This window comes from Ovis aries, chromosome 12 (genome assembly GCF_016772045.2).
Source record: "Ovis aries strain OAR_USU_Benz2616 breed Rambouillet chromosome 12, ARS-UI_Ramb_v3.0, whole genome shotgun sequence".
Classification (NCBI taxonomy): domain Eukaryota; kingdom Metazoa; phylum Chordata; class Mammalia; order Artiodactyla; family Bovidae; genus Ovis; species Ovis aries.
In genome coordinates this window covers 49,638,462-49,649,566 of record NC_056065.1, presented here as the reverse complement: position 1 = coordinate 49,649,566, position 11,105 = coordinate 49,638,462, and positions in this window count along the sequence as shown.

Below are 11,105 nucleotides of genomic sequence, written 5' to 3'. Positions count from 1 at the left end.
AGCCAGAGTCCCTGAGATGCCTTCCAAGAGCTTCTGCGCCCCCTCCTCTGGGGAGCTAAAGCTTATCAGGCTGTAGCATCTGGGGTGCTCTGAACCAACAGGTGGCCGCCATGGCCCCACCCCACCCCCATCTGGCTGGCGGTCACAGTGGCTCCAGGCATGCTCCTTACAGGTGTGTGGTCACTGCTCCCATGGGACAGGGGGGAAAGCCTCAGTCACATGCTGTCCTATTTCAGCCCTATGGGCACCTGTAAGGTCTGCTGTCCTTAAGCATTTTCCCAGTGGTGGGGAAGGGGTGCCAGGAGGCAGACATGAGGCCCCTGCCTGGAGCGCACACGAATGCTGTACCAGCTCAGCCCCACTAGCGGAACCGCTGATTCTGGTCAGCCCAGCTGAGGGCCAGTGATGACTTGGGGGCCAGCCCCACCCTGGGTCCCTAGGGGAGTGGCTGCTTGGAGCACCTCCACCCAGAACAGTCACTGTCCTCTGATTCTCTGCAGCCAGGAATCCCATTCTGTAGGGACTGAGCGAGGGAGTGGGGCTGGGGCTGCCTTCTAGGGGCAGGGCAGGATTCAGGAAGGTCCAAGGGGGAGCAGGGCTTCAGCCCTGGGAGCCAGCAGTTGGCATCAGGGCGCATTAGCTGGAGTTCAAGTCCAGGAGCACAGTTCCCTGGACAGCAGCCACCTCTGAGTGCGGCTGGGAATCACAGGGTCCTAACAAAGTTCTTGGCAGGGACTCGAAGCTTGGAGTGGCCTGCTTGGTGGACCTGCTCAAGAAGTCCATAGCACAGGAAGCCTTTGGTGACTCAGAGGGGGGCCTATCCAGGAAGCAGGAAGATAGTGGGCAAGCTTGGCTTGGAGTCAGCCCAAGACAGCCCTGAGAGCCCCTGGTCACCCCTCGGATGGATTAGGTGAGGGGCTCTGGGGGTGGAAATATCAGGTGACTTTGGATCGAGATAGAAGACAGCCCAACTTCACCCTTTGGCACCTGCTTCTCCCCTGAAGCACCTCTCCTTAAGGGGACACAGGCCCAGGTTAGCTGTAGGAGGCAGGTGACCCTGAGGTTCCCGCCTTGGGCCTGGGCTCCTCTTTAAGCAGGGGGACCCCTGCCACAGATATCTGGCCATATCTGGTTGATGCCAAAGGGCAGAGGGTACCTGAGCAAAATGAGGGTGGGTGTGTGGAGGACATGTGCTCTGTACTTTGCTCCACAGCCCATCTGGCAGCTCCCACAGGCTTCAAGGGGGACCTGGTGACGCTCAGCCAAAGTAGGGCTTGTGCTGGGCGGCTGGCCTGCTTATGGACTCCCTGGGGGCCAGGCTGTGGATGGAGAGCAGAGTGGCTGAGTCTCCCATGTCCCCATTCCCACACCCTGCCAGCCCAGCACCCTGTGCCAAGGAGGAGCTTGGCCAGGAAAAGGGAACGCAGGAGTAAGCGGTGGGCCCTGGCTGCAGCCCCCACCTGAGCCCACGTATGCCTGACTGTCCGGCTGCTGGCAGTGGCGCCCCAGAGTCCTGCCCAGAACTGAGAGCAGCACCCAAGCTGGGACCCGTCCCCTGCCTCCTGGCTTCGGAGGGGCAGTTGTCTGGGGGGGTGTGCCCTGCCCTGGCTGCCTCCCTCAAGGCAGCTTTTGGCCCAGAGGAGACACGTGCCAGCAGAAGTGGTCCAGCCCCCACCACCCCGACTGTATGCCCACCTGCAGTGGGCCGGGGTGGAGGTGAGGGTAGCGGGTGGTCTGTGGGGGAGCTGCCTCCTCCCTCCCTCCACCCCCTCCCCCTGACAGGAGTAGCTTTGATCCAATTTTGAGTTGTGGGAAATATGAAATGAATGGTGTTAAATCTCAGCCCGGCCGGATGAAAGGCTCGCTGGCTCCCTCCCCGCGTGTGGGCCAGATGGCAGTGCGGCCTCTGAGGCACACGCCTGGCCTTTGTGGGCCGCTTAACACTGTGAATGGGGCCAAAGTGTGGGAAAGTCGCTGGGCTCCCGGCTCACACGTCCGAGGTGAGTGGCCCAGAAGCCTGGGGGGGCTGCCGAGGAGGGAGGGTTTGGGGGCAGGGGGAGAACCCAGGGCTGCTCCTGGCTGGCAGTCTTACCGCAGAGGCAGCCCAGGGTGTGGAGGGGGTCAGATCCTTCACCTCGGCGGCCCCCAGCAGCTGAGGAGGAGAGAGGGGAGCTTGTCTTGCTGCCATCCTGGAGGGCTCGCTAAGTCTGGGATGGGATGTCTGGAACAACCACTGAGGACTGAGGCACCTTGCTGTGGATGTGGGGGCTCAGGCCAAACACACTAGCTGGGTGTGATTATGTTAGAATGCGGTAATCTAGGACCACAGCCCATTTCTAAGTAACCCACACCCCAAGTCCACCCCTCCCAGGCTGACTGCAAAGCCAAGGGCACCATGGGGTGGGGGGGTGTGTGTGCTCCAGGGGCATTTGCTCCCTGTGTCAAGGGAGGTCTTCTCATTGGGAAGGCAAATGGTGCAAGTGGTGTGGAAAATAGTGTGGCAGTTCCTCCAAAGTTACACAGAATCACCACGTGACCCCTCAATTCCACTCGTGCTCTGTACCCAAAATAGTAGAAAGCAGGGTCTCAAGGAAGCCCTTTGAAACACGTTCACAGCTGCATATTCACAATTACCAAGAGGTAGAAACGACCTGTGTCCATCGGTGGATGAATGGATAAGCAAAATGTAGTTCATCTACATGACAGAATATGGTCCAGCCTTAAACAGGGAGGAGGTCCTGACACCTGTTCCAGTGTGGATGGACCTTAGCACATGAAGCTGAGTGAAATAAACCAGACACAGGAGGACACATCCTATGTGACTCCACGTCTCTGAGGTCCTTGGAGGAGTCAAAGACACAGAGACACAAAGTAGGAGTGTGGGGGCCGGGGGAGGGGGAAGGTGTGGGGAGTGAGAGTTTGATGAGGACGGAGCTTTGATTTGGGAAGGTGAGACCATTTCTGGAGACATGGGGACGGCTGCACAACAACGGGAATGTGCTCAATGCTGCTGAGCTGTGCACTTAAAAATGGTTGAGACGGTACTCTAGTGTTATGTGTATTTTATCACAGTTTAAAAATATATATGAACAAGGAGGACTCCTTGAAGAAGAGCCGCACATTCACTCTGGCCCAGCCTTGTATTTGGCCCCAGGCGACTCTGCCCTGGACCTCCCAGTGCCCTGCAGGCAGGACTGGTCTGGAGGGGACACTGCCATACCCACTGGCCTCTGCCCAGCTCCAGACTGCCCCTCTACCCTGCCTGGGGCCAGATTCCCTAACAGGTTGTGCCATCCACAGGGCTGTATGAAGCCCCAGTGTCTCAGGTACTGGGGGGTTTCCTCCTTGGCATGTGGGGAATGGGCAGGCTGGGGCAGGTGAGGAGCAAGGCCGGCCTTCTGGGAAAGCAGGGATTCCACCATTCACAGTGGTGCCCCCACATCCAGGGCCACCACAAGGACCCCAGGCTGTGCACAGGGCAGAGATGGGTGACACCGGGGTTGTTCTGTGCCATGGCCCTCGCCCTGGGCCCATCCAAACACAGCAAGTGCTGTGCCGCCTCCTACTGTCTAGTGGCTTCCAGCGAGTCCCCGGCCAGCCCTCCATCACCACCTGGACCACCTGCTGTGATCCCTGAGAGAGCACCCAGGACAGCAGGGAGGTGCCCGGCTCATCTCCCCAGGTGTGAAGGGACAAGGCTGCCACTCAGAGTCACCCCCAGCCAGGCAGGCCCCTGGGGGCCGTGGATGGCCAGGGTCTGCAAGCTGCTGAGTCTGTCTAGGGGTGGGGAGGGCACTGGGGTCTCTGTGGGGATCCAAGCAGTGCTCGATGGGGATAACAGTTTCAGTTTTTCAGCATCTACTAAGCACCACACAAGGAACAAGAATTGGCCTTCCTAGGACTGCCCAGGGAGGGGACTGTCCCTTCCCTGTTTGACAGGCAGCAGCCAGGGGGTCATAGAGGTTAAATTTTGCCCGTGGTCCCATGAACTCAGGGACAGCTGACATGATGGTGACAGTGGTGAGTCCATGTTTCTGAGCATTTATTACTAGGTACAAGGCGGGGAGAGCCCATAGGCACATTGAGAGGTTGCTGAGGCCACACGGAGGGTGAGGGTGGGAGCTGAGACTTGGACCTGCGGAGGTGGGGTTGCGGAGGGGAAGGAGTACAGAGTCAAGGCTGGGGGCCTGGGGCGCAGACGTGAGTGGAGCCTGCTGTGGAGATGGGACTGGGGAGAGGCAACATACTTCCCCCTCCATTACCCCCGGGTGTGTGCGAAGGGGCACATGATTGCTCCCTGGATCCCCTGGCTGGAGCCACACTCCAGATGGCGGGTGGCCACAACTCTGGACAAAGGGCGGGCGCAGCTCCCAGGCAGGCTGCGAGGCACGCGGGCTGCCTTTGTGGCTTGAAGGCAGAGGGTCCGGAGTGTGGGAACCTCTGGCTGCGTGGCCGCACTGTGGTGGAGGCGCTCTGGGGGAGGAGTGCTCTGGGGCGCGGGAGCACCCGCTCCTCCACTGTCTGCTCTCTTCCACCCTAGCTCCCCGCACTCCCAGAACCAGACCAGAGAACTGGATGTGAGAGGGGGCTCTTCTCCCCTCTTCCCACTGTGGATCCTTCCCTTTCTTTCCCTGCGAGGAGACACCTGGATGATGCACCTGGCCTGCGAGGGGACTGAGGCCTGGCCCCTGTCCTGGGGCTGGAGTGGGGCTAAAATTGGGGCTGGGAGACCTTACACGTAGGAGGTCACTTTGAGGGAGTAGTTAGCCTACCGTGGAGTTACAGGGAAGAAAGAATGTCCACCTGACATTAGCAGAGAGGCGGGGGAAACTTCCCAAATGCTGACAGTTTGGGGCCAGAAACTTAGTTTTTCTTCTGTCTGCTTTCTTCAGATTTTCTGGAAGGAGCATCAGCTGCTTGTATAATTTCTAAATGGGCACATTTAGGCTCACTCAGGGCCCCAGGGAGCATGGGGAGTCTTGGGGAAAGCTTGAGACACTGACATTTTTCAGAAGAGCCCTGGATTTAGAGGGCTGAAGAGGAAGGTGGGGATACCAAGGCAGGACTTCCTGGAGGAGGCAGTGCCCAAGGAGGTCCTTGAAGGGAGACTAGCTGTGTACCTGGTAAGGAATTCTGAGAAGCTTTATCCAGGTAAAGAGATTGGGGGGATACGGACTTGGGGGTGAGCAAGGCAGGGATGGGAAGTCTCCAGGTCTGGCTGGAGCAGGCTTTCCCATGTGTGTGCCATGCATGTGTGCCCTGGCATGTACACCCATGGATGTGCATGCATGCCTGGGCTCTGGAGGTAAAGGGCCTGGCACTGCCCCCAGCCTCTCAGCTTGGCTTGCTTCCCTTGGTAGGTCAGCGTGTGTACGCACCTCAGGCATCCTCTCCTCCCTCCTGCAGCCTGGCATTAGGGGCCCCAACTGGAGGAGGACCTGAGTTGGGCTGGATGCTACTCTGGGCGCCCCCTCCTGAAGTAGGTGAACTCGGGGCCCCGGGTGGGTGTGGGAAGACCTTGTCTCTTAGCAGCCCCCTTCCTCACTGTCTGGGGGTCAGTGCCCTCCCCAGGGCGGCACCACAGCTCAGCCAGGCCTCCAGCAACATTTAGAGGCAGGAAAGATTATCCCTATCTCACAGGGGAAACTGAAGTGTTGAGAGTGCCATGGTCCACCACCATCCTACCTGGGACTGGGCCGTGGTACCAGGCTACATGGCAGGTCAGTTAGCCCCCCGAACTCAGAAGGGGCTGAGGGTTCAGTGTGTCTGGAGAGAGGCCTCTCCCCAAGCACGACACTCAGAGCTCAGGACCAGCGCTCCTGGGTTATGCTGGACCCGGGAGGTGGACTAGAAGTCTGGGATGGCGGGTGAGGGGATGCTTTCAAACAGCAGGAAACCCGAGGCCCGGGGTGGAGGGGGCGCACAGATGCCTCCTCTTGTCCCTCAGCCTGGAGCCCCCATAATAGAGGCCAGGTTGCAGAAAGGGGGTCCCCAGCCCTCTCCCCAGGGCAATTGGGGTTCCACAGACAGCTTCTTGGCCAATTCTGGGTGCTGCTGGGTGGGGATTCCAGGGGTTACCCCCTTCTGCTCCAGGACAGAAAGCAGGCTGCAGGGGGTGATCCGGGAAGGGGGGTGGTCTGCCATACTCTCTCCACATCTCCTCCTCCAGTCAACCTGGAGGCCGGGCCACTCCAGCTCACAGGGCACTAAAGTAAAGCCAGCATTTCCTGAGCGCCCACCCCACGCCAAGCCCCAGAGGAAAGGCTTGGTGTCTGACTCTGGGATCCAAGGATGATTATTATCATGTCCATTGCACAGATAAGGAAACTGAGGCTTTGAAAGAGGAGAGGTCTGGCCCAAGGCCGCAGACCGAGCCAGACAGCCGGGGCCCTGCAGCTCCTCCTGCCCGCAGGTCAGAGGAGGTGGCAGCTCCAGGGGCTGAAGCAGGGGCTGGCGGCTTTGTCTTCTGCACCCCTCTCTACCCACCCTTTGCTCCCACGCCCTAAGGCCACAGAGCCCCTGCCCAAGCCTGCTTCTGGGGGTCAGGCTCTCAGTCAGTGCCTTGCAGTTTCTCCCCAGGCTCAAAGTTCTCCAGGCTGGGTGCCCAGAGACCCACTGAAACCCCTATCCAAAGTGGGGTGGTTTCTAGGGGCACTGCTGGGGGCACAGACAAGGCCATTCTCGGCCCTCATCCCGGGTGCTGGGTGGGACCAAGTTGCCCATCCTGTGGGCGGGGGGGCAACTCTGTAGCCAGCTCCCAGTTTCTGGGGTCTGTACTGCCCCTGCCTGTGTACCCCCCCACCCAGAAGATGGTCTCCTTCCCTTTGGCATTTCAGTAGTACTCTAGGGGGAGCTGGTTTTGGGGGAGGAGGGATTGGGCAGGATGGGCACAGGGTGTGTCTAGGCCGAGGCTGGGCTCTGCTCTTGCCTTCTGTGCCTTGATTTACCTGTGTAGGATGGGCTTTCTCTGCCAAGACCACCTGAAGCAGGGGACTGGCTCCAGGTTGCTGGAGCTAACTGAGGGTGGCCAAAAGGGCTGGGTCAGGTCATAAACCTGATAACTGGATCATATTCTGGGATCCCGGAGCTTGGACCCTCCCCAAAAGTTGCCCTTGGATGGCTGCCTGGCCTCCCCCACCCCTTACCCCTTTCTTTCATCTCATCAAGGTTATGCTCAATCCTGGGGTTGAAGCAAGGTGTCCATAGATCTGAGGGACCCCTGCATTTCATGAGGGGGTGGGGGGTCAGCCAGGGACTGTAGACTTGGGGACCACCCCCGGATTTTGCGGACCAAACAGGCCCCAGGTTCCCAAAAGAGCTGCGCGGCAGACTTGGCAGACAGGGGCACAGATCCCAGGCTCCATCAGCCCCTACTTCCTGGGCTTCAGTTTTCCAGGTGTAAGGTGGTGGTGGGGAGGTGGGCGCAGGGGGTGGCCACAGGGACGCGCGGAGGTGGGCGGTGGGAAAGCGCGGGAGCGGTGCGTCTCACGGCGCCTCGGGATTAGGGGCCGCGCGGGCCCACGTGGCCGCGCCCCGCCCCCGCCCCTCGAGGCCAGGGCAGGGCCAGGTCGCTGTCCCCAGCTGGTTAAAAACCCCGCGGTGTCAGAGAGCAGCTCGTTCCCAACCTCTGAAAGGCAGACAAGCCCTTTATTGCTCTATTATAAGGCTGAGCCAGATGGTCTTTTGGGAGTTGCCCCCCCCTCGCCCCCCGCGGCCGCCCTCATTCATTCAGGGGCAGACCCCGGCGCTAATGCCGCCGGGAGGCTGGGGGCGGGGGAGCAGGCACGCTTCCGCCGCCGCCGCGCAGTGTGGGAACCACCGGGCAGTGGGAACCCACAGCCCGCCCGCGGGGAGGGGCACTGATGGGCACGCACGGAGCTCCCGCGGGGCTGCCCGCGTCCGTGGAGAGCTCGCGGGCCGGGCGGAGCGGGAGGACTCCTGGCGGCCCTCACCGGGTAGCCTGAACCCTACCGTGCCTCGGTCTCCTCATCTGTAAAGCAGGGAGGATGCCTGCGCCCACCTACTAGGTTTTGGCGTGCTGGATAGGGGCGGGCCGCGGCCCTCCGCCATTTTCATGCCTTCTGAGAAGAGCGCTGTTGCATGTTTAAATCCTTGAAAGAAACATCCCAAGAAGAAAAATATTTTGAGACACGTGAAAATGAGATGGAATTCAAATTTCAGCATCCAGAAATAAAATATTACTGGACCACAGCCAGACGATCCCTCTGCTATTACTATAAGGAGTGATGTTCTCCTGGATGGAGGCTGACCAGAGTGGGTGAACCGCAGGCCTCTAAACCCTGACATATTTACTGTTGGGCAGGTTCGGTCACCTGCAGTCAGGAACGGCACCCACCACATCGTCGCTGTGTTAACTGCTATCCTTACCAGCCTCCCACCCCCAGCTCAGGAATAGGTCTTGCCCCCCACTGCATCCCTCTTGCTTCTGGGGCTGGTGTGGGAGCCCCACTCAGAGGGGCACCTTGCTGAGGGTGAGGGTTTTCATGGCCACTGTGTGTGCCAGGTTCCTCTGTCCATGGGATTCTCCAGGCAAGAATACTAGAATGGGTTGCCATGCCCTCCTCCAGGGGATCTTCTTGATTCAGGGATCACCCCAGGGATCGAATTCCAGTCTCTTAAATCTTCTGCATTGGCAGGCCGATTCTTTACCACTAGTGCCACCTGGGAAGCCCTCATGCCCATTGTACGGGTATGCAAACTGAGGCCCAGTTTGTGGCTGAGACCAGACTGGACACTGGGTTACGGCAGATGGGGCAGCAGAAAGCACCACGGCAGTCACTCAGCTCCTAGACCCCACTTGCATGTCTTCCACTGGCCGGTGGGGGAGAGGGGGAATCTTCCCCTTCACACTCATTGGGAGGAGTCCATGCCCAAGCACAGGTGCTGTTGTGTACCACAGAGAAGATCCGTTTTGTGCTAAAAGCACCCAGCTCTGCCCACCCCCGCCTTCCCTGGCTAAAGTTAATTCTCACATGGCTGCCCCCAAGGGCTCATTGGGGGCCCTAGGCTGCCTTGTCCAACCCCTTCCTCCACCCACCAGCAGTCCAGCTCTGGGTCTTGGTGTCCCCACTGATGGTTGGATTGGTCTTGCTGATCTGTAAGGTGCTCCCCTGCCTTGTGCTTAGGTCACTGGGGGCTTGAGGGATGGGAAATATAGGGGGCAACAGCTCAGAGGAAGGGGGCTTTAGGCAGGCCCTCTGGGGCCTGCCTGCTGTTGGATCAATTATGGAGGAATGCCAAGGAGACCTGCAGTTCTGGGGCACTGAGTTTCGAAATCCTTTCTCTTTGCCTCACTCAGCCTCATCCCCCTATCCTATGATGGCTGAAAGGAGAAACGAATCCAGCTCTGGAGGTACTGTTCCGGCTGGGACCCTCTGCTCTCAGGTATTATGGGGATCACAGATGTGAGGCTCCACATCCTTCTTGGTCATTCCTCCCTGATCCCTGGACCCTCAGTTCCTTCCCAATCCCCCCACAGGATCCCTGCCCTGATGCCAAACTACTTCATCAGCATTCCCTGTGGGTACCTGCTGGCTCCCACCTCCTGCAGACCCCATGTTATAACTGGCAGTCAGAGCCCAATGCCAGGGGCTCCAGGCTTCCAGCCCATTGAGGGGACCCCTCAGTGAGGCTCAGCAGTGGCCCAGGGCACACTTGGTGCTCCCTGAGCCACTGGGCTGGGGAGTCTCCTTGGACCCACTGAGTGGGGCAGGGGACATGATGCCTGGTTCACAGGTGAAGGCAAGTTTAGCCAAACCAGTCTTGGGCTCCCAGCCAGCCAAAAGCTTAGGGGAGGGGGCAAGATCAAGCCTGCCCACCCCCAGCTACTTAAAGTGGTGGCTAAAGGCCAGGCAGAGTGCCCAGAGCCTGGCCATGGGGTCTCCACTAAGGTAGAGGTTTGGGCTCCCTTCTCTGGTTTGCCCAGGTCTGGCAGTGACCCCACCTTCGGTGTCCCACTTCTAGCCTCTGGGATTCAGACGGCTCCTGGTCTCAACCACAGGTGTCCAGCAGGCGACCCCCTGGGTTCACCCAGTAGCTCCTTGGTTTCCCTGCGTGTGGAACAAGACAGGGGAACCCCAGTGGTCTCGCCAGCCCTGTGGACCCCCTTCGTCAGATGCTACTTGAGAAAGCCGGGGGGCCTGTGGGCAGGGAGCCTGTGCTGCCCAAGGCTGATGCCGGCTCTTGGCTCTGGGGCTTTTTCTGAGCAGCAGCCCCGCAGCCCTGCCCACCCCCAGTCCGCGGGAATTTGGGCGGGAGGCCCGCTCCGGGTGGCTTCCCACACCCCGCCCCCTGCTGGGGACATTCATCCGGCACAAAAGGCGCGTGCCCGGCGACAAACTCATTCACACGGGCCGCCGGGCTTTGTGTGCGGGGCTGCGGACCCAGAGGCCATCTGGGGAGCAGTCGTCCCAGCAGGGCGGGGCCCGGGGCTGCCTTTGAAGGTTGAGGAAGCAGCAGTAGCTGGAAGGCCACACATCTGGCCTGGCATCACCTTCCTGTCTCACAGCCCCCAGGGTGTCCCATGCATGCCCCAGCCTGGCACTGCTAGGATGACGAGGGGACAAGGGGGATGCCTGCCTCCCCTCCCCAGCCCTTAGGATTGCTACCTCTTGGATGCACCCATCAGAGAGCCTCTGGGGGCAGCATGGCCTCAGGACAGGGCTGTGGGCTCAGGACTCAAACCCAGGCACTGTGACTACTACTACCACTTAGTAGTAGACCTCAGTTTCTTCATCTGTAAAATGGGGCTAACAGTCCATCGCAAGACCATGCTGAGGACGAAGGGAGGGGATAAAGGCAGAGTATTCAGGTGGCCATGCAGGCACGGCTGGCACTAATGCTTTTGTTTCTAACCACCCCACTTGGTTCCATTTCTTGGGTTGGTGATCCCTGCCCACATGTGGGCCGCGTAAAAGCCACCTGATGGAACAGGAAAAGGCTGGGTGCAGGGCCAAGGAGCACCCAGGACAATGTGACCTCAGCAGTGGCGGGGCTGGTCTATCCTCTGTCCAGTAGAGCACAGGTGGGCCTGCCTCCCTCTCAGGATTCCAAGCAATTTCCAGGGAGAGGCTGCATGTCCTGCT